Source organism: Falco naumanni, chromosome 1 (assembly GCF_017639655.2).
Source record: "Falco naumanni isolate bFalNau1 chromosome 1, bFalNau1.pat, whole genome shotgun sequence".
In the NCBI taxonomy this organism is placed as follows: domain Eukaryota; kingdom Metazoa; phylum Chordata; class Aves; order Falconiformes; family Falconidae; genus Falco; species Falco naumanni.
Genome location: NC_054054.1, coordinates 93,539,933 through 93,567,172, shown reverse-complemented (window position 1 = coordinate 93,567,172; position 27,240 = coordinate 93,539,933).

The window sequence follows — 27,240 nt, the reverse complement described above, 5'->3', positions numbered from 1 at the left end:
TTGAGTGCTGCTTAGTGTTTGTAAGATGCTCTGACATACCAAGAACCCACTGCTCAGGGAGGATGGGGATAAATCCCTGTGGCTTATGCATCATGTCTGGACAACAGGTCATGCTGTCCAGCAGTCCTAGCAAATGCAAGACGAAAGCTGGGGCAGGGCCTTCTGGTATGTTCCCAGGTGTATTCCCACAAAATCACTACTGTCCTTCCATCAAGGGAGGAAGGAAAGGCCAAGGAGACACTTCCCCCCTTTCTCTGCTGTAGGCTGTAATTTATGTTAGAATCAGAGCAGCCATGGTGGATCTTGTCCTTTCCAAGTTGCTTTCCTGATCCTGCACAGTAAGGTTTTCCATGCAGGGTGATGGTGTTTTCCCAGCTAGGACAAGCGTTTTGGTGAGTTGATGGAAAGGAAAAGATGTGCCAAGGGGCCAGAAGGGACTTGGTAAGAGTCTGTTACAACTCAGAAAGCCACTGAGCTAGATAAAACCAAATCAGAGGTAAAGACTCAACCATAGGGACACAGTGGGAAGAGAAGGAGTCATTTATAAGCTTTTTTATTTCTCTTCCACCTGGACTAGTCATTCTGAGCTCCTCCTCTTTCAGAAATGTAGTTATTCAAGTTTATATTCTAATAAAACTGGATTTAGAGTTTAAAAGCCCTCTCAGTCTTTGGAGAGAGTTCACCGCAAGGAAAAGGTGTGGGCAGATCTACCTCTCGGCTCTGACTGGCTCCAGGTCCCCGTGTCAGGAGCCCACGTACCCGGCAGCAGCGGCCAAGCACAGCACCTGCCCCCGTGCAGCCACCTGCAGGACTTGCTTGCCGGAGGAGGGCTGGAAGGTTGGAGCAGGGGTGCAGACGTAGCTGCCTGGTGCAGACTGAGGAGGAGAGGGAGGGTGAGGAAGCAGCCGGGAGCATGATGCTCTGGGTTATGAGGGGTCTGGGAGGCTGCTCTGCTCAGATTAGCTTCTTGATTACTACACTGTGTTCTCATCAGTAGAGAAGAGGGTTTGATCAAAGGAAGATTACCTCCAAACGGGAAGGGGAGGTTTCATTAGAGAGGCTTAGATGATGTGAAGTAACTTAACTCAGCTTCTGAACAGCTCAGTTTAACCCTTCTGGAAGGGTTGCTCTCCTCTCCTGCCTGTTCCAGCAGGCAGCTCTCAGCACAGGCAGATCTCTTCCCTAAGGAGGCCCTGAAACACAGAGATGTTCCAGGACTGACACTTGGCCCCATACGTCTGGCCTTGACATGCAACATACACACAGACTCTGTCTCTTTCTGCAGTGATGAACCTGGGCAAGAAGCCTCTTCCAAATGCATTGCCAAAGGTTAGAAGTAGAATGGGAAACATCCAGCAGTCCCGTGCACTTGCCAGCCCCAAATCCGATCAAATATTGTCTGTGCTTGCTGCTGCTGTCAAGGGCTGGCTGGTGCAGTGAGGCATCTCACTGCTCCTTCTGGAGCAGGTCATATTGTTGTCCTGCTCCTTGTCCCTTTGGTACATAACCCTGAGGTGTGCCTGCATGAACCATTAGGTTTGAAGCCATCCTCTTCAAGGAGATGACACAACTCCCATTGTTCAGCTTTACCTGCATTTGCCTCCAGAGCCTGGCATGTTTAAAAGTGGAAATAATTGGTTGGGTTTCATCTGTCCAAACGTAGCTGTGTGCAAAGTAGATGCATCCCATATTCTCCTGCTCCTCAGAGCTTGTCATCTTGGTTGCCTTTACCATTGATGGAGAGAAATTGGCACTTCTAGGGCACAGGGAATCTCCTGCTATGAGAGACATCTGAAGAAATGCAGCTGAGCTGCTCCCAGAAAGCATCACCACTCCCCACTGAAAAGGGGAGTCCAGGCAAGTCACTCTGAAGAAGCAGAAAAAAGGATAACCTGGTGTTTACGCTGGGCATCAGGTCAAGTTTGTAACTGCAAAAGGTAGAACAAAGTTATGAAAGCACAGGAAAGCATAAAACAATCCTGGAGCAGACCTGACAGCAAAACTCCTCTCTCTCCTCTGGGATTCCTCACCCAGAGCCGCTGAGATGTGCAGGAGCCACGCGAGCTGGGCAGCAGCCCGCATGATACCTACTCTTCTGGGCTGGACCTGCAGTGAGCCAGGAGGGCAGGGACTGCACGTCTTCCATCCTCTCCTTCCCATTCAAAGCAGACCCTGTCTCCTCCTCCCTGCTTTCTTTCATTTATAAACCTGGTCCAAGCTGCTGCACAGACAGAAATGTACCGATAGCCTGTCTTGTGGGAGCGATACCTTTGCTGCTCAGAGGTCTCTCAGCCAGTTTCCTTACACAGCAAACAATAAAAGTGTCCACAGTGCACATGTTCTGTCAAGCAAACAGGCTTTAATTTGACTATAGAGAGTGTTCCTCACCATATGATCAGCACTCTGACAGCTTTGGTAAGAGGAAGCTTCATCCAGGCCACCTCTGGCTTTAGATGTGCTGCTCCTTACACCCCCCACCTTGGAAGAGATCTCAAGGCTAACTAAGTCCTCGTGCAAATAGTTACAAGTGAGGTGAGGAAAAGGCTCAGGGTAAGTCAAATTATGATATTCCTTAATATTCCCGGGCTTCTCTTTGCAGTGTGAATGACACCCTCAGTGAGGCATCCTACACGGAGCATCCCTTGCCTCTGTATAGGTTTCGCCTTCTTCAGCCCCTCTCTGCAGGCTTACAGTAACCCCTTGGGACCGGACCAGGACTTCCCTGGGAAAGGGAGGCTGTGTGAAGATCTGAGCTGTCAAAAGCCGCACAGAGCTCTCCTCTGAAATCAGAGGGCAAACCAAGAAAGCCGTGGGCAGGGCCAAATTGTTGGAGGAAATCTGAACATCTGTTGGCTAGTTTGGGGGTCCTTTTTTGAAAGAGATGTAAAGGAATGATCCATCAAGATAGTGATGGACTACAAGAAACCATCTCTGCCATTTTGGTCTCCCAGTTGTGGGATGAAGGAATCTGTCCTTCCATCAGCCAGCTCCTGAGAAATGTGCCTGAAATGATGAGTTCAATACCTACCCTGCACACCTAAACCAAGCCTTGGAAATGCTGGGAACACAGCCTTGTACAGCTCCTCTCTCTTCTTTGGCTTTTCTTGCCCTGCCCTAGTTCCTTTTTCTCCCTCTTTTCCTTATTTCCTTCTGTGTAATGAGATGCTGGTTTACCTGGACATAATTGCATCCTTTGTGATACAGCAATAAGCGCTCAACTTATGAGGCTACTGAAAGGGTTAAGCAACTTCATGGAAGGTATAAGTTTGCCAGGTCTCAGAAGAACGGATCACTGAATGTACAGAAGCCACATTCCTCCAACAGTGACTTGCAATTTGATCTCTCACCAGAGACATATTTTCTGTTTTGCTGTTCTTTTTGGCCATGTTAATGTATTTTGAGCCTTGTTTTTCCTTACAGAAAGCAGAAACAAATTCCAGCAATGACAGCACCTTAGCCTGGTATCATTCAATTGATTTATTCCCCGCCCCAGAAAGCACAGTTATTACTTTCTTTAATAACGTCAAAGAGGCTTTCAGGCAAGGGACCTTTCTCTATTAAGGTTTTCTATTGCTAAAGAAAAGTGAGTAAGAGATGCTGTTACAAGGGAAGACTTACTTAATACATTGCAAATGCTTTAACTACTCTTCCTTTCCCTTCACCCTGAACTCCTTATTAAAGTTTACACAGGCTCTTGATGGTGCCTGCTGCCCTGAGAATAAGAATGCCAAGACTTTCTGTGCTGAGAGCCCCACAAACAGACCCACTCTGGATTGTGGCATGGTCATCTTCATACTCAGTGGTGCCCAGATCCCAATTACTCCATCAGGAGAGGTGTGTGGAAGCAAAGACCCTGGAGAGGGCATGGGAAAGATTTCAGTAGCCAAACAAATTCAGCAAGTGTGGCAGGACTGTGGCAGAGAGGCAGGACAGAAAAGAGAAGGTGGGACAGAATGGCTGGAGAAGGACCAGGAGCCATAGAAAATGCTGGAAGGAAATGGCCACCAGATAAAGTTATCTGGGAGGGACTCCTAGGACTTCCCACCACTGAGCTCTTAGTTAGCTGCCTTTGGTGGCCTTCTGAACTAAGTCTTTCCATTTTCTCACAGAGTAGCCCTTGAACAGACTGGAAAACTCACCCCACGTTACCCAGCTTCTTGTTCCTGTCTTCTTCATCCTAACCTGGACTATCAGGACTGGTTGATTGCCCTTAACGCCTAGTGCTTAGCCAGCCCTGCAAACATCTCCTCTGGAAATCATAACGTATGAGCATCCCTGTCAGAGATCGGTCACTGTGTTCCCTTTGGTAATCTCACAGGCTGAGCGCAGGGCTGGTGTCTTTTGTGTGCGAATCTCCTCAGAAGATGAAAAACCAGAGGAGAGGGATTTATTAAATGAGCAACAGATGAGGACTTCAGATTGATCTGTCACAGGCAGGAGTGAAACTGATAGAACCGGCCACGCTGCACCAGGGAGCAGATTGTGGTGGCTCTGTTGTACCTCCTTGTCCTGACTCAGGCACTTCATGTCCCAGGTCTCCCTGTCCATCCCTTGGGCACAGATCAGGACCAGTCCCCACGTTTGGTGGGGATGATGGGTGTGTTTAGGGGGTAGTCCTGCACTTTCTTAGAGGCAAATTCTCCTCTGCTTATCCACCTGCCACAACCATGCCTCTGATTGCTGTGTCTCCCCTCTGAAATGGTCTCACTTTGAATTAAATGAGTAGCCGTGCCAGGAAGGAAGCAAGGCATGGGACCCTTGGTCCAAGATTTTGAGACACCTGGGGTAAAGGGGCAGCCTGACTCCCCAGCTCAGAGATTTTTTCCCTGGGATTAATGCTGATAGATTTCTCAGGTTGGACTGGTGCCTGGCCCCGGAGGGCTCTGTTGCTGCTCAGCTACTCACCCTCCACCAGCAGCTCTACTACCTCTTTCCTCACCATCAAGCAATGCTCCAAACTGGATGTCATTTCTGTCCTGGCTATAAGTGGCAGGAAAATACAGACCAGAGCCTTAGAAAATCCAGGCAAGGCTTTGGGAAGAGACAGGCAGGTCTGGGATCCCACCTTGTCATGCTTTGCATGCTAAAGGCACACGGGACCCCTCTGAAGTCCTCAAGAGACCATGCCTGGGAAAGATCTTTGCCTTGCTCCCTTCTTCCTCCTTGGGGACCGGATGGGATTTCCTCCAGACCTTTCAGGCTGAGGCAGGAGGATGAGCAGCCACATCCCCACCTCTTCGTGAGGTACAGAAAGAGAAATCACAGCCCTGCACTTCAGTATGCCAGAGACCTGGTGCAGCCAGGAGTCAAACCTCGTTAGCATTATTGCACATTAGAGATGGTAATTTTCTATCAGAAAAGGTATTGTACTCAACGTAAGGTAATTTATTTTGGATCTCGTTATGATGGATAAAGATGAATTAATCACCATGCTGGAAGTTAGTGGTTGCCTAGGGACCCATGATCATGACCTGATTATATTTAATATAGGCGAAGAGAGAATAGTCCCAACCAATTCTATATATCTATAGACACACACACTCACACAGTGCTTTAAAAAGACTCATTTCCCAAAGCTGGGGAAAATTATAAGTGGCATTAATTTGGAGGGAAATTTTAATACAAAAAAAAAAAAATGTGAATGAAGTTGGGAAGTTCTTTAATGAGAGCTTATTAGGTCATAAATTCACCTCAAAGAAAGAAGACAATTTTGCCTAAAAGTCCACACTGATTTAGTGGCAAAATGAGAGAAACTGTTAGAAAGAAAAATGCAACATGGAAAGAGTGGGGAAAGGGAAATAAGTCTTTGTTACTGGTATGAATTGCGGAGAGGAAAGCAGGAAATTGATAAGGAGAACTGAAGACAATAAAAAGAAAGCCATTGCTGGCAGGTCGGTGAGCAATAAGGATTCTCTGAAGTGATGTATTGGGTTTCTGTGGCAAGGTTTTGGAAGGGGTGGAGGGGCTACAGGGGTGGTTTCTGTGAGAAGCTGCTAGAAGCTTCCCCCATGTCCGATGGACCCAATGCCAGCCAGCTCCAGGATGGACCTGCTGCTGGGCAAAGCTGAGCCCATCAGTGATGGTGGCACCGCCTCTGGGGTAACACATTTAAGAAGGGGAAAAAACCCTGCACAACAGATGAAAGCAGAGAGAGGAGTGAGGCTCTGTGAGAGCAACAGCCCTGCAGCCCCGCAGGTCAGGGCAGGAGCGGGGCAGGAGGTGGTCCACCACAAGTGCACTGGGAACATAGGAAACCCCAAGTGCAAGGTAGCGCTTTTCCTAAAAGGAGACATTTCAACCTGTAACGGGTAATGTGGCAAAGCAGAGCTTGATCAACAGGACACCTCCTCCCAGGAGTCCCACACTAGCTGCCTTGTGAGGTCTTGGCCCAGTGGTGGAAACTCTTCACTGGACGTAGCAAACAAGAGCATCCTGGAGATGCAGTGAATGCTAATGCTGGACAGCTTGGAGAGCAAAGTGACAAAGGGGACCTCAGGCCAGTGACTTTGCTTCCAATGGAAATAATGGAGAGAGCCCCATAGGATCTGAGTGCTCGAGGAATGGAGATGAAATAATATCCATAACTTCTTCTTGGTGAGGACACAAGATCATTTGATAAGCAGGGCTTCACTTTAGAAGTGGCATAATCCAACATTGCGGCTAAAGGAGGCAGTCTTGCCGACCCCACACCAGCCTGCATGTCCCAGTCTCGTAGCATCCTTTCACTGCTGACACCAGGACTTGAGGCAAAGCTGGCCAGTGAACTAATACCTCACGAGGTTGACCCAAGAGCTACAGCTGAATGGTTTGATTTAAGCCAGTTCAATTTCCTAGCCCAGGAAACTGTCTTCCCCCCCCCCCCCCCATTATTTTGATTTTTATTTTCCAGCACTTCCTTACATGAGCTTAATCTGTTTCTCAAACTGAGAGGCTTTCACATTTTCTCAGGGGTTTGATTTACTGTCACGGCGTATTCTGTTCAAAAAATAGCTCCACAGGCAGCAGAAATGATCACGTTTGGTTTCCTGTGGCTGCCTCCTGTGTGCTTCCCCATGTGTCCAGCAATTTGGTTGATCTCTGAAGGAAGCCTTTCTCGGCAGAACACTAATTCGGGTCCGTTGCCTCTAGCCGGGTTACATACCCGGTATTTGTAAGGACATAGTATCTCTGAGAGCTCTGCCTCTCAGCTGAGCTTGACGGTAAGTGGCAACAGTGGGATCGACAGGCAGTAATATCACATAATTCCTGCTTCCTTAGGAAACCTGGCTGAAATTAACAGCAAACCGCACTCATCAAGCAATTAGGAAGTGGACTAAGAACTGGCTAACAGATCTCAAAGAGTTCCTGGAAAAACAGGCTTCCTGCAGATCGGGATATGGATTGGTGCTTATTCAACAGTTTCCCTCAAGATCTGGGGGCAAATGAAAACTACTTCCAGGTAGGTGGACTGACCAAGAAATAGGACTCACTAGGATCAGTACAGGGTGGTGGGAACCCCTTACTCTTTATGCCTTATAAAGCCAAAATGTGTTTTACTATGGCTGAGTTCCCAGGAGCCAGGAGTTCAGGTTAGCTCACTGCACCTTGGAAGGGGTGTGGGGATGTCTGGGATGGTTGGGGGGTGATGATGAAGGTGTCGTGCCAGAAGAGTTCACATGTTCATGGCCAAGGGATAGAGAATGCTCAGGAGGAGCAAGAAGCAGATACCCTCTCTGCCTATGCCACTGGGGAGGCTGGCACCAAAATATCCCTCTTCTGGGAACCACGTGCCCTGCAGTGGGTAACAGGAGGCACAAACCTGCCTTCAGCCCTCAAGGTGTTACGGTTTCATAAACACTTCTCATTCCTGCTTGCTGTGGATGTCATTTGGTTGGCTGTAATGATGTATTTGGACATTATCTACATTTCCATGCCTGCCAGCCTGGCAACACTATTTGTTCTGGGGACACTTCCCAGCTGAGGTACTGCAGCAGTTTCAGCTACTGTAAAACAAGGAGCCTCATGCAGCACTTCTTCCGATTCCTTCTCCTTATCCCCTGCACATGGTTCTGTCCAACCAACTGACCCACCACAAAGTCTCTTATCCATTTTGAATATCTCCTCTGTGCTGAAAGCAAACTTTTCCTGCTTCCATTCTGCTGATCTGCAAGTTTCTAACCACTTGCAGACCTGTGAGACCTTTCCTGGCTCAGCTCCCTCCTGCAGTCAAACCACCATGAGCCAAGAGACATGACAGAAGTCTGGCCCTTGAACGGTTTGTATTGTACAAATAATCCCCAACCCTTAGGTGCAGGGGTCTACAACATGGTTTATCATGTTGCTGCCAGGGACATGTGGAGCAGGTAAATTCCCGACAGGTTCAACCACTGCCTTTCCATCCAGGAGCTCACGAACTGGTGCCATGTGGCTGTCAGAGTGCTGCCAGCTCTGGTAGCAGCCAGGGAGACTGTGACAGCCAGGTCTGAATCCTCACTGCTGGACCATTGCTAGCAAGGAGAGACCAGGATCGGTGAGCGCTGGCAGGACAGCCAGTGTGTGGCAGAGGAGCAGTGCTGGAGAAAGGTGAGACAAGGTTCAAACTCACTGCCAGCAAGTGCGTGGTTCCAGTTGACATGAGTGTGTGTGCTGTGGACATGGGAGTATGTGCAAGCAGAGGTGTGAGCCACCAAGGCTTGGTGCCCTGGGTACTAGGGGTGAAGGTGGTTTGGTACTTGGGAAAGGGCATGGAATGGGAAGGTCATCACTGCAGTGGGGCTCAAGAATGATGCTTTTTCCTGGTGGGGTTTATTCCTGTGTATCACTCTGCTGGTAGGAAGTGAAGTCAGACACCCAGCAGGTTCACGGCATGATTTAACCCTCTGGGCAAGGGATCATCACTCTGCCCCACTTTGCCACTAAATCCAGCTTGGCCCTAGGGGAGGTGGACTATCTGTGGTGGTGGGATTTCCTGGGAGCTGCAGCAGCCTCCTTCTCTACCAGCTGCCTCTCCTGGGATTTGGGTGTCCTGAACACCTCAGTGCATCTCCCCCACTGAGCCCACAGTCCTGGTCCCACAGCAGGGATGCTCTGCCTCCTTCTCCTTCCAGTGCTGAAGAGGAGAAGCTGTGCTGATAGCCCTGCCCAGCTCTGGGAAGGGCAATTAGGGAGGTATGGAGTAAAAATAAAGGCACAGTGGAGACAGGCATAAACCAGCAACAGCAAGAGGGGAACTAGCAGCAAATACAGCCTGGTTTTGTACTGGATACAGTAAGTCACAGTCCTACCACAGTCTCAGTGTATCAGCCGAGCACGCCAATGGTGTGCATCCTTCCCCAAAGGACCATGCTGGAAAGCGGAGTGCAGGACAGCAGTACTCAACAAGGAGATCCCTGATCCCACCCCCACCCCTCCAGCTTTTCAGTGGAGCCATGACTCCTGCTGAAGTGTTTCCAGGCACTTGCAGGAAACCCTGGGAGTTCGTGCACATGAGCAGCTCTGGGCCTGCCCTGCAAACACTGGTGTTTCCACACTCCATAAGCAGCAGCCTCAGGAGGTTTAAAGGAAAACAGTACTTCATTCATGACCTTGTTTGCCTGAGCCAACAACTTTCCCCCTCCACCAGCTGCAGCACGGGCTCTGCTGCCAGCCCTGGGCATGGGACCCAGATCAGTCAGAGTCAATTTATTCTAGAAATGGCAGAAAGGCACAGGGAGGAGTTAGGCTGGAGCACAGAGAGCTACAAAATGCTTGCGCTGACCCTGTTCCCAGCTCATGCTGTGGGTTGAGTGGTGAAGGGGCAAGGGCTGTGCCAAGGGAGGAGTTTTCCCAAACACTTTGGCAAATTGTGCTGGGCAGAGGTGGTGGAAACTTAGCCCTTGCAGCCAAAGCTGCAACCTGCTATGATGGCCAGGGTGAGACACAGTTCCTGGGAGAGATGAGAGCCCTGGGTGCGGGTGCAGCCTGTACATTTACTGGGTCATCCAGTCACACTCATCTTGGCTGATGCATTCAAGCATACAGCTGGATGCTTGTAGACTCAACACAAAGGGGTCCCCTGCCCAGTCTGGACTAGTTCACTTCCAGATGTGGGAGTCTGGAACGACCCAGAGAAGCTAAATCCCAAAACTCATTGAGATTAATCCTGAGGACTCTGAAACCATCTGCAAACTGCCAGGCTCATTCAGCAGATGGTGAACCTAGCCACTGCCTAAGCAGGAGCAGTAGAGCTGGTCAGGTTATGGTTGTTCCTGGCAGTTCTGCGATATTGTATTAGTCAATAGCTGACAAGATGCTACAGGCTGTGACTTGCCAATACAACATTAATCAGTACGTCAAAAATCACACGGCTGGACTAATTCAATGTGTGTAGCAGGACAATGCCTGTGTGAGGGGCCCAACACTGAACACAGCATTCGAGGTGCAGCCTCACCAGTGCTGAGCACAGGGGGATGGTCCCTGCCCTAGTCCTGCTGGCCACGCTGTTTTGGATACAAACCAGGATGCTGCTAGCCTTCTTGGCCACCTGGGCACATGTCTGGCTCATCTTTAGCTGGCTGTTGAACAGCATCCCAGGTCCTTTCCCACTGGGCAGCTTCCCAGCCACTCTCCCCCAAGCCTGTAGCATTGCGTGGGGAGTGCTAGGTGTGATGCAGGTGTGAAACGTTCACCTTTCTGCCTTCCCTTCTCCACAGCTTTCTTTCAAAAATCACCTGTACATCAATCTTGGCTCCCTGCTCAAATGGTTAATGCTCACTTCGAACCCTTTTTAAAAATTGTACAATGTTCCCCATGTCTTAGGTGATAAACTCCAGTTCATTTTCCTCCCTCACTGAAGACCATTTACGCCTCTCTTTGACACCTTCGACTGTCTGATAAAAGCATGTACCTTCTATCCTGAATAATCCTCTCCAGCAAAACACCCTGACCCACCTGCCAGCAATGGGCTCCAGCGTGACACAGGAGAGCTTGGACTGTGCCAGCCTTGAGGGCAATTCCTGTTGAAGAGGCCCCTCATCCTCCTGCTTGTTCATACCAGGGCATGAGTTTCAGAGAGGAGATGGAGGTTGCAGAATAAGCTCGTTTTGTGTCGGTATGGCAATCTTTGAGTTATCCCACTCTTTACTGTCACCTGAGGACATTCACCCAAGAGCTGTGTTAGTCCAAGAGCTCCCAGGGATGCTCTGGGCGAGGTGAGTGGAGGGATGCAGGTCCTTTTCTCCCTGCTGCATTTGAAGAGGCTGCAGCCTTGTCTGTGCAGCTGCTCCTTCAAGCTGTCCGTGGTCTTCTTCACATGCTGGTGGGGTTTGTTCATCATACAGCCTGGCAAGCAGAGCTGGCAGACAGCACTGGGGGCAGAGGAGGGGCGGCAGGAGGAGGAATCCCACTGCGTGTCTCTGCAAACAAGTTGCAGATGCTGAGTGCATCAGCTCACTGCGCTGCTGCTCACCTGTGGCTGTGCCAGGCTGGGATCTACCCCAGCTCTGCCAGGTCCTGTCCTGACCAGCTCCTCCACGAAGCTCAGGTGGAGGGGGAGATGGGGGAATGCACAGCTGGCCACCAAGTAAACCAAGCTAAAGGCCAACAATTTCATTTTTCTAAAACTTAATTTCAGCTTCTGAGATGCTGAAGTGAGTGTGTAGATGTGCCACACTTCTTGATTCAACTTCTTCTATAACCTCTTCTTGGGAAATCAAGCACACTATCATGCTAAAAAATAATATGCACCAGCAACATACCAGAAACACTGTCAGGGAACAGACAGGGTGGATGGTGGCTTTGAGACAAGCCTGTCTATAGCTCATTATCTGATTGCAATGAATGTGGGCAGCAGAGCACTGAGACACTCTACAGCTCCCTCACCAACTCCCAGCGTTCAAAACACTTGACTCAGGTCTCAGAAAACATTATGCTGTCCAAAAATAATGAGATTTTAAAAATTAATAAACTCCAGCTCTGTTTATTTGCCTTCAATTTTTTTGGAGCTGTTAGGAATCATGTTTCCAGCTTTTCTCTGCAGTCACAAGTTTGGCTCTGATATGATTTTCATTCAAGACCAAGTGTCTCGTGTAATCCCCTGACTCTTGCAGCTGGGGCTGTAAGAAAAATAACAGCTCTCTGAGGACTGACTCATCGGAGCTGCCAACCCTGGTCAACCTTTTTGGGTTGGTAATGTAGGGATGGGGATGGGGATGCTCTTAAGAATGATATTGACTTTGACTTGGAAACCAGTGAGTTACTTTACCTGTAAATGCTTTACCTCTGGGTTTCATGATGCTGCCTGTGACACAGGCGTCTTTTTCTGCTCCTCAGCAAAATCCTAGGGCACACCACCCATGATGGGAATGGTTCAGAGCATGAGCACTGTACCAACTTGCTGAGTAGTGTTTGAGGCTCTCAGGAGGATGTCAGAAGGACCTGAGTGGTGCTAGCTACCTGCTGGTGCCACAGTTGTCCTTGCAGAGAGGGAACTGGCTTCTCTGCCTCTGATGGCAAAGCATGGAAATCTGTGCTGGCTTCTTTGCTGTGTTGTAGGGCTTGGGCTGGTTCAGTGTTTGGGAACATCCCAAACAATCACAGATACCCAAAGCTTGATGAATTTCCAGCAAGTTCAAACATTTGCCCAGTGAACAACATCAAATTCACACTCATCGTTTGTCCTTTGCTCTTTTTCCGTTGACAGTTCATTTTCTCACCATGCCAGTAACGCTGCTGTGGAAACTGTATTTCTCCAAAAGGAGCAGGGCAGGACTGGCTCCATCGCTGTCCTTCTGGTTGCCCTTATGTCATGTGCTGTGTCCAGGTCCAATGTCTTCCAGAGTGTGCACCAACCCAAATGATGTAATGCAGTCATGCGCTTCCCCTTCAGCCTGGTGGAAGAGAGATTTGCTGAAAAGCTCAACAAAAGAATTGATACCTTTTGTTCTGAAAGCTTAGGAAAATGAGATCAAGAGCTCAGTATTCTTCAGCTATAAATTTGTGCATGCTGACACTCCTCGGTGTCCAGTTCTCTTTCTTTGTACTCAAGAAACAAACAGACTTGGGGAAAGGAGAGAGGCTGCAACTGTCACTGGAGAGCTCTGCTTTCCCGAGGTATTCGTAAGGGTGTCCAGCAAGGCTTCAGGGCTCCTGTCCAGCAAGAGGACCATTGCAGACATGCGCATTCCCAGGGAGCATGTCTGACTCATCCTGGTCTGGATCAGCTCCATGATCTCTCTGCAGTCACTAGAGGAGAGACCTTAAAGAAAAGGATCTTCAGTAAATGTGAGTGTTTGTGCACATATTTGTTTCCTGTTCTATACCTCTGACAAACTGCACATGGAGGATTGATCCATGATTTGATGGAATAAAGTAATTTTTATTCATCCTTTGCTTTGCCCCACTGTCAGAATAATTTCCAGGTAATGCAGATTCCCACACGGCCGCCTGTCCCTCTGGGAGAAGAAAACCCTGACATCAGCTAGACTGGCTGACTTCCAAGGTGCCTGCCAACCCACTGCAAGGCAGGCAACTCTCCAGAGCTCAGTCTGGGGTCTTCTGGCAAGCAGTGCTGGAAAACTGAGAGTTTATAAGCTCCCTAAATCTTGCCTCTTTGCACTGAGGCCAGCTGTGGTGGATGGGCAATAGTCAGCTTCTCGCCAGCTAACAGAGACTTTGCAGAAGGATTTCCATTTGCATAGGAAACACATTAAAAAGCAGCTGGAGCTTCAGTGGGTGCATCTCTGGGCATAAGCAGGGTGCAGGGCAAGGCTCATGCGGGCACCTTCTCCACCGCGCGCTGCAGGGCAGGAACAGGTAAATATTTTTCAGATCAACACTGCACACAAAAAACTTTGCAATTTATATCACAGCCCAAGTCACATTCTTAGAGGCAATATAGGTACCCAGGTATACAATACATAAATGCATACATATATATATATATACACATTCCAGAAATTATATATAAATATATACAGTAACTCTGTTTCAGAAATATGTTATTTCAATGAAGGTAGAAAAAAACTTCCCCTTCCCCTTCCTGTTTTGCAGCTGATCAAGAAAACGAGGAGGGACCTTGTCCAGCACAGCTGCTTTCACTCTATAATGAGCATAGTACATTGGGCAAGACCAGGCTAGCAGTGCATGCAGCGTGCTGCGTAGGTCTCAGCTGGCAGCTTGGGGTATAAAAAAGCAGGATTCAGTGTGCTGGATTTTGACATGAGAGGACTGATTCGTCTCTCAATCCTAGCATGTTCCCCTGCACACCACAGAACTGTGCAAACCTTTCCTGCTCCTGTCGCTGACGTTAGCGTTCCCGACAACGCTGGCTGCTCTTTAGGTGAAGAAACTGGGGGTACACAAGAGCGATATGCTGGCACAGGACAGAGTGAAACCATTATTGCTTAATTATTTAGATAGCTCTTCTTTTTGAGACTGTTGAGGCAGGCAGCAGCTTTTTCTTAAACTTTTTGTTGTTGTTGTTGTTCCCTCCAGAAGTTTTTTTTTTGTGGGGTATTTTTCATTGGTATTTTTCATTATTCATTTAGGTAAGGGGGTTTTGGTGTTTTTCTGTTTCTTCTTTTTTCTCCCACACCTCACATACAGTTCTATAGGTGCATTTGTTGATAGCTTTGTCTGTCTGTCTGTCCATCTACCTCTCTTCTTATCTCTATTTTTCCACCTGATATTTTAGTTCTTGTTTTTCTTAAATTTAGTTTGTTGCCTCCCTTCTCTTCCAGTATCGTCTAGAATACTGGAATAACGTCCAGAACACTGGTCTGTTGGCCGTTCCCCAGTGATGGGTCCCTCGTTAAAAGGGCTTGCACCAGTGGTCTTTAACTGCAGGAAGAGGCTGGTGCTTCTCCTGGGTCTGGGGGTGAAGGTGGGCTCCCAGGTGGGAGCCGAACACTGGCTGAGATGCTGATTTGGCAGCTGAAGGAGCTGTGGGGGCAAGGAGCAGACTGCACTTGCACAAAGGATGAACGTGAGAGTGACAGGGTCTTTGCAGAGATTTTAAAGACACAAAAAAGCCTGAGGTCTGTGCTGCAAAGGAGGAGGGACAGCAAGAAATGGGGCTGGAAGGACTCCTGGGTGAAGAGCTCCATGATGGGGGAGGCTGGACACTTGTGGCTTCAGGCAGCGTGGGAAATGGCTCCTTGAAATCTCAAAACGACTCCTCAAACCTTGAAAGGTGGCTGTAGCGAGGTGGGGGTCAGGCTTTTCTCCCAGGTAACAAGCAACAGGACAAGAGGAAATTGCCTCAAGTTACAGCAGGGGAGGTTTAAATTGGATATTAGTAAAAATTTCTTCCCTGAAGGGGTGGTCAAGCATTGGCACAGGCTGCCTGGGGAGGTGGTGGAGTCACCATCCCTGAGGGTGTTTAAAGAACACGTAGATGCAGTGCTGAGGGACATGGTTTGGTGATGGACTTGGCAGTGCTGGGTTAACAATTGGACTCGATGTTCTCAGAGGTCCTTTCCAACCTGAATGATTCGGTGATTCTAGGATTCTACGAGTTTTCTCTGCCTGCTGATCTGTGTTAGCAAATTGGTGCAGACCTTTCACCATCAAGGAAGGGGACAAAGCCCTGTGAAGGGAGATTTCAGCCAGACCTGAACAAAGCATTAGGAACAGGAGGAAGCAGCTGATGCTGGTCATCACTGGTTCCTCTCTGTGCAGGATGGAGGCACACATCTGTTGACCTGATCTACAACACAGGAGCTTTGTAGGTTGCCACTGACACATATTTTGGATGTTCTGGAGATGCTGCTGAGGTTTTTTTAGCCTTCAGACAGTTATGCCTTGTTGCAATTGGGTACGGACACAATGCTGCTGCCAAGGGATACCTGTAAGAAATCAAGAATGGCTATAGGACTGCAAGGGTGAAAGAGGCGGATTTAAAAGCCCAGATATTATCTTCAATCCTGCAACAGAAACCAGAAAGTCTTGGGTAGGAAAGGACTCAAGCTGTGAGTTAATGCTTGATTAGTGTCATAGGCAGTGTTTGGCTCATATGACACGTCTCCTTCTGTGGTGAGCAAGGGCAGCTGGGCAAGGATGGGATCTACCTGACAAAGTGGAGCAAGAGCATTTTTACCAACAGGCTTACAAGCTGGTGAGAAGAGGTTTAAACTGGGTATGCTGTGGGATGGTGATGAGAGCTGGTAGTTGAGTAGGAGAACGGAGGCTGAGGTGATAAATACACGTGACAGGGTGATGGGTGTGAGAAAGCCCTTGAAGCTCTTGGGAAGGATCAAAGGGGACCCACATCATGCAAACACATAAGAAGCAAAAAGCCAGAGCTCTGTGTGTGGACCTCAAACTGTGGTATTACTGGAATAAGTGATGTGCTGTGGGAAAGCTTGCTGTGGTGGGCAGATACGGGCAGTTAAGGAAAGAGAGGCAGAGGAGGGAGAATGTGCTTTCTTTGAGGATGCGTGTAGAACTTGTCCTATGGAAGGAGTGACAGGCTGGGTGAGATCCTGCTTGTCAGGCTCAGAGGAGAGGCCACTAAGTGTGACATTGTGGTGGGAGTGTGCTACAGGCCACTGTAGAGTGACAAAGTAGACATCTTCAAATGACTTGAGAAGGTCTCCAGACTGCAGATCCTCACTCTTTTCAGAGACTTCAGTCTTTCTCATATCTGCTGGAAGGGCAATGGAGCAGGAGATAAACACTGCAGGCAGTGTCTGGAGGATGTCTGGGGTAGCTTCTTAACACAACTTCTTGGATACACAAACCAGAGATGATAGAGCCCTCCTAGATGCACTACTCAACTGAGGAAGAGCTGACTGGAGACGTGATAACGATACCAGCATTTTTCCCAGGGACCACAAGACAGGGGAAGTTTGCAGAGGACATCAGGCTTCTGTTTTTTGGGGGGAACTGATAGGTGGGAATCCCATGGGTGGTAGCTCTAAAGGGTAAAGGAGCTCAGGAAAACTAGCAGGTGTTTAAGGAAAACTTCCCCAAGTATGAGATGCAACGTTCCACTAAGTTGGTGGATTAATTTGGCTAAAGAGAGAACTCCTGACTGAGCTCCAGCATAAGAAGGACACACAGAGGAAGTGGAAAGGGTGGGAAAGGCTACACAGGCAGAATACAGAAGCATGTAGGTAGGGTGTTAGGAAAGCCAAAGCCAAGTGATGTCGAGCATTACCAGTAAAAGGGAAGGAATAATCAAGGAGTGTGTGAGCACGCTGTAGAATTGGATGGGTAATTTAGTTACAGGTGATGCATATGAGGCTGAGGAAATCGATGTCTCCTTTGCATCTGTTTCCATTAACAAGGTCTCCCAGGCCTTTGTGCTTAAAGAAGGGTTTCCAGGAGGAAGACAACTGTGAGTAGCAGAGGGGGATCAAGTCAGGAATCTCTTGAGAAATCTCAACCCACCCCAGTCTACGGGACGAAGCAGGATGTAACTAGGGTGCTCAGAGAGCTGGTTAACGGCAACGTCAGACTTCTCTCTACCTTCTTTAAAAGATGAAAGAGATCAGAGGAGGTCCGCAGCAACTGTGGAAAGCCTGCTGTCACTGCCAGTTTCAGAAGACAGGATGAAGGAGAATCTGGGAACCGCAGAGCAGTCGGACTCACTTTGGTCCCCAGGGTGAGTGACATAGGATGTGTAGATGGTGGCAGGGGCTGGAGCAGCTCACACCAGCCACTTTCATCTCTGAGCTGAGCCGTATCTTCCAGAACTCACGCTAGGGAGGTGGGGGAGAACTGAAGGAGGGCAGCATGGAGACAGCAGTAAGAGGGGGTAAATGGCATCACTCAGCCTGGCTTTGATATCAGAAAGAAGAAAGAACAAAGTACAAAGCTTTCCATTTGTAAGTGCATGTGATATCTCTAGGTGATGAAAAAGAACCATCTGGGATTTGTCAGAAACAAATCATTTCAAATCAGACCAATTTTTTTGACAGTAACTGGCCCAGTGGATAAAGAGAAGCAATAGATGTGAAATATATTGACTTTAAGGCTTTTAACACAGTGCAACGGGATGTTCTCTGAGCAAACTAGGGAAATATACTTTATATTTCTTAAGAGGATGGGGGTGCAAGTAGGTGAAGGGATATTCTCAGAGAGATCCTAACAATCTGTCAAACCAGAAGTGTTGTTCGGATAGGTCTGTCCTGAGGCTGATCCCCTTTTGAGTTTCGATTCCCGATTTACAGGACAGAATTGAAAGGGTGCTTCCACCCATGTGAATAACGCCCAGCTGGAATGAATGGCAGAATCAAAACCAGAGAGGCCTTGGTAAAATGCAGAAATACTCTGAAACCAGTTACTTAAAGGGGGGCTATGGAAAAGATGGAGCCAAACTCTTCCCAGAGGTGCATAACGAGGATTAAGAGTGAATGGACACCAATGCCTGAGTCTGTGATCTCATTGACCTCCCATGTGGAGAGCTGATATGAAGAAGGAAATGCTCTGACATGCCCATCCAAGAGACAAATAGCCTTGAACCCCCCAGGAATCCATCCCTCCCCTGCACACGGGGCTCCAGGTTTGCCATTGTAGACCACCTGCCCTATCAAGTAATAAATCCCTATTGAAGGTCTTCGCTAGTTTTCATCTTTTCTCGCATTTGGCTAAAAGGACAATAGACAGTGAATTCTCCAAGATCTCATGTCAAATCCTGGCTGATGGCTTATCTTCATTTCCTCCTCCCACTTAACAGCAGTGAGGTAAATCCTAGGCTCCCACAGCACCTCCCGTGTTCTCCAGGAGCAGCAGAGATGCAGCACTGCTCCATTGCTAGCCTGGCCCAAGGAAAGCTTGTGCAACATGCCCCTCACCAGGGCTCCCAAAGGCAGCTCAGCTGGGCCAGGGGACGGTGGCATTCATTTCCAAACTGCAGATTACAAAAGAGTCTTAGAAAGGTTTTTGCTATGGGAGTTTTTCTAAAGCTTTTATATTCTGCTCAAATGGTGCTTTTTTCATAGCAGAGCAAGCCCTCCGCCCTTCCCCACCACCCACCCCCCCCCAAAAAAAAAAAAAAAAGAAAAAAGGTCAAGCCTCTGCACAGATGAAATCTCTGAAAGAGCTGGTTTCATTGTGCAGCTCAAATGCTGCATTTGCCTGACTAAGACACGACGGCTGCTGCCAGCCTTTTGCACCAGTCCCAGGAGCCTCCATGGATTGCCACTATCGGCAGGTGCTGTGAGAGAGCCCAAGGAAGTCCTTGAAGGGAATGTTTCACTAGGGCTGCAGACCAGCAGACACCTCCTTTGCCTTAATTGCTTAATTAATACTCTGCACAGGCATGCAGCAGCATGAAAGCAAGCAGGTGTGAGGTTGTGAGCCGCCCTGCAGAGCTACTTCCCATTAACATTCACTTGGCTTTCTGCAGCGGGAAGCGAAAGAGCAGGGCAGATAAAGCGTAATTAAAGGGCCATTCATTCAAATGTTACATTTCCATCTACTCGAGTGCTATCAGGAAGGCTCTGGCCTGGTGTGGGGCGCCAGTGATTTGATTAAATTTTCAGCCGTGCCCACTTGGATGTGCAGGCGGGGATGGAGTCTGGGAATGCTGCTGACCGGATGGCTGGGTCCAGGGGTGTCACAGTAAGTGCTGGGACTGGGACAGCGTAGGACCTTTCCCTGCACACCTAACTGCCCTCCTGCCTGCCTGGCATGTACTCGGAGCTGGGAGAGACCCCATTTACCCCAGCGATGGCCATGCACTGCTCCTCTGCCAGCAATACTTCAAGCAAACAACTAACACATCCTTATCAACGCCCCATCTTTAGGACAGAGAGAGCTGGGTACATGCAGTGCTCTTTCCTCCTGTTTTCTAAGTCCAGCTGCATCATATTGATTGAAGCCATGACCCTCCTGCCCCAAACACCACTTATCATAAATGCACGAGTGCTTCAAGTATAAACGTATTCCCTCAAAGACCAAAGCTCTCAACCTGCTGAAGTGATCCCCAAATAAAAAGCAGAGCAATAATGGGATGGATGAGTTGCATCAGGCACAGTCAGCTTTGTAATGAACACCTAGGGAAGGATGAGCATGTTAAACAGGGCTTGCTTATGCTATATGTGGTCACTATTACATGCCCTTCATTACTGGAAGCTTGTAATGGGCAGATACCTCTGCCTAGTGTGAATTTTTTTTTTTTTTAAAAACACATGACATTTATGCTTCTCACAGCACTATCATTTGCTACCTAAAGAAGCATTATTTCAGCAAGAACTTATAAAAATAATGAGCAGGTGACTCTCCTTGCAATTTCTAGACATTTATTCTGAATGTCCTTAACTGCCTCATTTCTCAGAGCACTGACAATGGCACTCACCTGCTCCAGGTGGGTGTATTTTTGATGCTTTTCTTCCCAGGATGAGATGTCCCATGGAAACCCTCCAGGAATTAACCTGAATGGGACAAAGGTTTCTATTTTGCGTGCAAACGCCTGGTTTCTTCTCCTCTGAAACCTGTTTTCTGGAGGCCAGGGTTTATCTTTTCAAGCACATTTGTTCCTACTTCTTGAGTGACTTCACTGCTCAAAACTTTCTATTTCCACAGCAAACACTGAGCAACATCAAAAAGAAGGGTTCCCCATCTTCCTCCTTCTGCCCTTCCTATACTGAGTGGGGATAAGAGGAAAAAGTGGCACAGCTTTAGGAGATTTTTGCTGTAGTATATTACTTGTATATTGATGAGGAACAACAGCAGTGAAAATGTTCCATGTTGATTTTCTCTTGGGTTTTCACTGATGTGGAAGGTGTTTGGGTTTAGAAATGAAGGATTTTGCTTTCTCTCCTCGTTCCCTGGACAAATAGTACAGGGTGGTCGGTGTGCTGTGCACCCCTGGGGTGAGGTGGCTGTGCAGTGCCTCTCGAGCTCTGGAACAGCGCTGGTCACTCTTCAGTGACAAAGATTCCTCTGTGTGGACCCAAGTCCTGTGCCCTGTTCACAAAGAACAGCTCTGTTCACCCACACCAGACCTGACCGCCTAGGAACCACTTCTTCTAATGTCCCTGAGGGATGGATGCCCTGCTCTGTTGCTCCTCAGCCCAGTTCTTGTGGATCGAGCTGCTTTGCTCTACACGGCTGCTGACGGTCCAGCAAACCCACCGGCCGCTCAGCTGGCCGTGCTGCTCCATAACAAGAAACAGGGGGTTGGGGGGGTTCTCCTGAGCAGAGCAGAGGGGCAGTGGCCTGAACCATCACTGCCATCTGTTGGGCTCACATCTGTTGGGCTCACATCTGTTGGGCTCACTCACGCAGCCAGGATCCCTCCCAGAGAGGAGGAGGGTGAATCGTGTGGCCCTGCCAGAGTGCAGGGACTCCGGTTTGCATCACAATTCCCAAACTTACTATGTGCTTGTAAAAATGAAATGGTGTTCCAGTACCTACGGAACCGTTTTTTGTCGAGTGTAACATTATACTGAATATTTCATTAGTATTTAGGATAGTAGGATCAGTAGGATCACATTGTTAGGGAATTTACTTTTAGGTGCTTGCACAGTATAGATTTTGATGGATAAATCCCATTTTCCTTTGCTACTTACCCAGAATACCAAGAGATTTTCTGTTTCTCCTGTGAAAGCCCGGACAACCTGAGAGTTCAAAAATTACTTTAAAAAGTCTCAAAAATGAGGAAACTGACTTAAAAATAATTAGATTTTTTTTCAGAGACTGTTCCAAGTATCCTTGAATTTTACAGCATTTTTTCCTTCTGTCCTCCTCCCTTTCCTGCAACTGATCCCTACTGCCTTGATAAAAGATAAAGCAACTCCCTAGTAGCCACAAGTATTTGTAAATTTAACTCCAAGCTGTTTGGACTATTTGTAGGACTTGTGTTGACTCTTCTGATGGCAGCAACCGGGGCCCCTGAAGCAGAAAATGAGCAGTGTGTCTGCACCACGCACCAGCTGGGGACTAGCTTCTGCGTAAGCCTGTGGAGGTCCTGAGTCCATCTGGGATGATGAGGCCAGAACGTAAAAGCTTCCTATTTGGAGACCATCCTGGATGCTGCTCAGCTCCCCTCTTGCCAGACAACTGGTTCCTTCCTCTTACATCTAAGAAGTTCCCCAAGTGCCAGAGCTGGGGCCTGAGCCTCTATTTGCAAAATCGTTTTGATTAATAGCGGTTCAATTAGCTTCAAACATGAAGGTTTGGGGCTTTTTCTGTCATTTTATGAATTTTCAATGATGTTTCCAGTGGCATAGTTTGCTCAGCACTCTGTTAATGACTGGGAGGCATCTGGGGTGATGTAGTCGGTGCTTTTTTCTCCTGAATTGCACAGCAAACAGCCCGTTACAGTCACAGTTCAACCCAGTGCAGGGGAAGACCTTTCCAATGGTTGCTACACCAGGCTCGGGCGCTCGCTTGGGTGGCAGCTGGCAGGTGCTGCCTTCTGGCAGCGAGGGTGCCAAGCAGGGCTAGTTCAGAGGAGTCTGAGGGTCACCCAGAAGAGCAGGACACCCCAGCAGGGAAGACGTGTCCCCATGGCAGGTTGTGCTGTCCCCTGCTGTTGCAGCCCAGCCAGGTGCTCCCCTCCCTTGGGCGCCTGATCTTCTGAGCTGCATGGGCACATGCTGCCCATGTCTGAAAAGCAATGGTGGTGGGAGCACCAGCTTTTCTTGGCTTTGACTCTTCCTGCTGCTCTCTGCTCCTAGCACCAAGCCATCAGATGCCAGCTGTCCAAAGGGCCTCCAAACCACGTGCTCAGGTGGAGGCAATGCTAGCTTTCACTCATCTGGGGCTCTGACTTTGCCTCTTGCTGTTAGGACATTTGGCAGTCAGGTCTTCAGGGTTTTAATTCTTGCTCTGCAAACCAAACCCTCAGAAGTTTTAGAGGAGAGCTGTGGTACGGGTGGCATCCCTCGACTTCAGTCCCTGGAACCAACCCCCCTGCTGTTCCTGCTGCATGCTCTGGATGCTGCTGGAGGCTCTGGGTGGCCTCACCTGGTTTGGCTGGATTGTTCATTCCCAGAGCCAGCCTGCTCCCTCCTCCTCCCCTGCTCAGGGTGTCACAGCTGGTCACACTTGCAGTGCAGAATGCATTTCCAGTGCAGGGATGGAGCCTGGCAAAGTGGGGGAGCCGAGCAGGGAAAAGGAGGATGCTTTCCCAGCTGGGAATCCAGTCTCACAAGGCATCCCTGAGATGCAGAAGTGAAAATGCAGACATCTGATCGACTGCTGGTGGAAACGATAGCACAGGAGAAGCCTTTAGACAGTGGGGTGTGCAAAGACACTCTCCTGCTGGTCACCATGGGGAGAGAAGAGCCTCTGGTGGGAGAAGGTTAAAAACCACATACCTGGAGAGCCCAGAGCAGTTTCTAACCTCCCTGTGCTCCACTGGAGGGACCACACCGTACCAGGAACCGCTATTCCACGAAAAGACAATCAGCTTTTGTAAAATGAAGTCCATTAATCCCTTAGATGTCTCCAGTCTATCTTGAGATAAAGATGGCATGTTGTAAATGTGTGCAACTTGGATGATGCAGCAGGAGCGATGCTGCAGGTGAGATGCAGATGCCCAGTGTGACAGCGGCCCAGCTGCTGTGACCCAGAGGGAACATGCCATATGGTGCTGTAAAACGGACAAGCCCGTGTGTGAACGGCACATGGCACTGTACCACACTTCGCATCACTGCATGTGATGTGTGATTGTGGTTAAGTGTAGAGAGTTCTAGCTACAGATTAGGTTAAGATTATTTGTAAAGACTTTTTTTTTTTTTTTCATATGTTTTCCCTTGTGCTGGACAGTTGTAGGCAAAAGCCTCGCTAAGTCTGCTTATCCCCTGCACAGCTGTCTGTGCCCATGTGCTGCTTCTGCCACTTGGTGTATCTATGGCAGTTCGCTCTCTCTGCTCAAGCCTTTGTGCTCTGGGCACGGCTGCTCAGAGCATCCTCCTTCCCACATTTCAGCTGCAACTGAAATGAGCAGAGCATCCTGCTGAGCCTTCACTTTTTTCATGCCCTTAGTACGCTCCCCTGGGCTTGAACTCCAGGTGTCCGCTGGGTGTGTTGGGTCCTGGGTGTATTCTGCAACCTGACTCTGAAAGGAATCGATAGGAGATACCCTGTGCTGGGCCGAGGATGCTTGTGCGGAGTTGGATAACCTCTTGTGTCTTGCTTTGGTGACTGGCAGTCTCCTGAATGACATTTGCATGGTTTCTTAGCAGTGCTTTATTAATTCATAAATGGCTACTTCAAATAAAAGAGCTGCTGAATGCTTGGGATTAGACCAGCCAGTTTTTGGGGGGTGGTGGTGATGAGTTGTGTTCTGGTTTAAAAATCAGGTGAAAGAAGAGTCATCGTGACATACAAAATGTAAGTAAGACTACTTTCCCTAGCCAAATTCCTATACTCGTTTCTCTTTCCTGCAGCAGCTGAGAACTCTCCAGAGGAATCAGAAGCTCTTGTTGAAACAGCAGGTGACTTTGGCTGTTCCTTGCCCTGTGATGGGGGGTGTCCTGAGCCTGGAGTCCCCCTTAGGCAGCACAGCCTTGCAGGAAAGGTGCTTTCTGCCCCAAGGATCCCCAGCATGGGCTGTCTATGGCCATCAGAAGAGCAGCAGGAACATGGGTGATGGTGCCATGCTGAGAATGGGATGCCACTGGGAGCCCTGGGGTGCTACCAGCTCTGCCCAGGAGCAGTTCACCAGGAGGGCTTTGGGCAGGGAGCACAGGGCTGAGCAGGCTGCAGCCATACACCCTCCTTGGCTCCCCTCTCCCCGCCTGATTATTCTAGGGATTGCTGCATGGGAAATGCACCTTTTAATAGCTAAGAAGCCCTGTTGACTCTCTGCCCAAAACCTAGTGGAAGAGGCTCCGTTTTTCCACTGTACGATCTCTGATAAATCAATAGTGCCTGGGCATTGGAGATCCCAGGTAAATGAAGCACTGATTATTAATTTAATAGAATAAAAATCTCTCAGGTCATAAAGAGAAAGGCCACTCCCCCTCAAAAGTGAATACAGCAGTAAGCAGAAAGACAGTGGATAAAGCTAATATATCAACAAAATGCTATACCATCTTAACAGAGTTTTCCAAAAAGGCTGAAGGCACCTCTCAGCCTTTTCTGTGCTTTGGGTACTGTGTGCGTTTGGTTTCTTAGATCCAGCAGCCTCCTTGTGAAGCAAAAAATTATTGTGAGGGAGAATGCTAATAGCAAAAGTTCAAGTGCTACAGTCAAAATCTGTTTCCTCTCTTCTTGGAAAGCCCATGAAAAAAAAAAATATGTATACATGTAGAAATGAAGCTAAGAAATACATCACTTGGAGCCAGAATATTAAATCTAAAAGCTGTGGTTGCTCTGCATCTTAATCTAGATGCTCTGGCTAAGGTTTCCTTTGCTGTTAGTGCATTATTTAGCGGCTAAAAAGCAATGGAGGATATAAGCTGCAATGCCTAACACAGCACAGAGAGGTCCGTGCAGGTAGCACTTACAGCGCTGTGCATGCAGACCTGCCACCTGGAGAGCTTACTCCAGATTTAATTAATCAACAAGAAATAAGGGCACGCCTGAGCATGTGGTTAGAGATTTTGAACACGTGAATGGGGTGGAAAGCCCGGACCTCCATGGGTATTTTTGCTGTGTAAGGTCTTAGCTACAGGTGATGTAAAACCCCCAGTGGGATCCCAGCATCACTGCCTGTTTGTCCTTGCTGCGTCTCAAAATCCCCCTGCAGAAGAAGGTCCTCCTGCTGTCACCTGAGGTCTTTCTCTCCATGCTGTGCTTCTCTTGGGAGCTGAGGTCTTCTGGAGAATCATCCCCAAGCAAAGTACCACCTGCCAAACAGGAGAAAAATAACAGTGCTGACGTGTCCTATCCGTGCTCACCTGGAAGCACCACAGCCTCCATCCCTACACGCTCTGGCTAGCACCCTGTGACTATGTGGCCACGGCTGTAGATGAAGGCTGGAGCCTCTGCGCTTGTTTTTCAGTGCCTGGCAGCTTCCCAGCCAGCCCAAGAGCATCAGTGGTACCGCAGTGCTGAGATGTGCTGAAGTGAGCCACCAGGGCCAGAGCAGGGCCATCAGCAGAGAGGAGGCATCACTGGGCTCTACAGCCAGGCAGGTGAAAGGCACCAAGAGCTCTTCCTTTGCATATTTATCCCCTGAAACCTCTGGTCCTTGTCCTCTGGGCTTCGGGACTGCCCAGGCTCTCCCAGCACTGTCAGGCAAATGAAATAGCAGTGGCTGCAGTTGTGGATATTGATGTGTGCCTATATTCATAGCTCCATAAAGCTATTTTATGGTGATATAATAACCTTAAATATGGGACATATTGGCAACAGAGAGTTAGCAATTCTAAGTGGTCTATCCGTAGCGAAATAAATGCCTCCCAGTTATCAATAGAGGAGCTTGATGGAGTCAAGTAAACAGCCGCTTTTCAATATCTCTCTCTGCTGCAGATCCACAAGGTATCAATATATCTATTGGAGTCCTTTGTGAGTAAGACATAAATCTGGGTGTTTGTTTCCTGGGAACAAATGCTTTATTATTAGCAAATTGTAAAGCAGGGTCTAGGCACTTGGCTAACAAGTGCATGATCTGCAATTCTAATGGCAGTTCATCTCCCGTCTCACATACACATGCATGCACACACAAACGCCTCTCCAGTAAACACCTCCATGGGAGTGATTAGTATCTCCTGGTGACTGATAGCCAAGCTTTCTCCTCCCGCTTATGCTGCCAGTTCAGCTGCTGAAAACAAGATCTGCAATAGCTCCAGGCCTGGCAAGGGAGCACACAGAAGAGCTGGGCAACATTGTCCATGCAGAGTGGCAGCAGAGCATTTTGACATCTTGCCAGGTTTACTGCAAGAGGAAGAGGGGAAAAAATCCACTTTCACTGGTCCTTTCCTGCTCGTTGTTATTAAATGTGAATGGGGAGCTGTGTTTCTCAGGAGCCATGAGCAAGACAGGCTGCTTGTCACCCGTGTGGTGCAGAGAAGCGACAAAGCCTGGCTGGGAGATGGCTGCAGACATCCCTCGGGGATCTCCAAATGCCCGGGATATCAGACCTTCACATCTGGGTGGTAGCCACTACGAGTCATCAGCAGTTTCAGCAGCTTCCTCCAGCCCCGCTCCTCTTTCACACATGCTTTCAGCTCTGCCTGAGCTCCGTTTCAAAAGGGACCAACTGGAGGCAGTGAGCAAACCCACTCAGTCCCTCTTACCTCCCTGTGAAGTGGAACCGGCCCAGGAGGCTGCCACAAGATCCTGACAGTGGATGCTGAGGGAGGTCCCCTCTTCTGGTTTTCTATTTTCCCGAGGCATCACCATCCCTGGTCTGGGGGGCTCACAGCTGTGAGCTCTGCA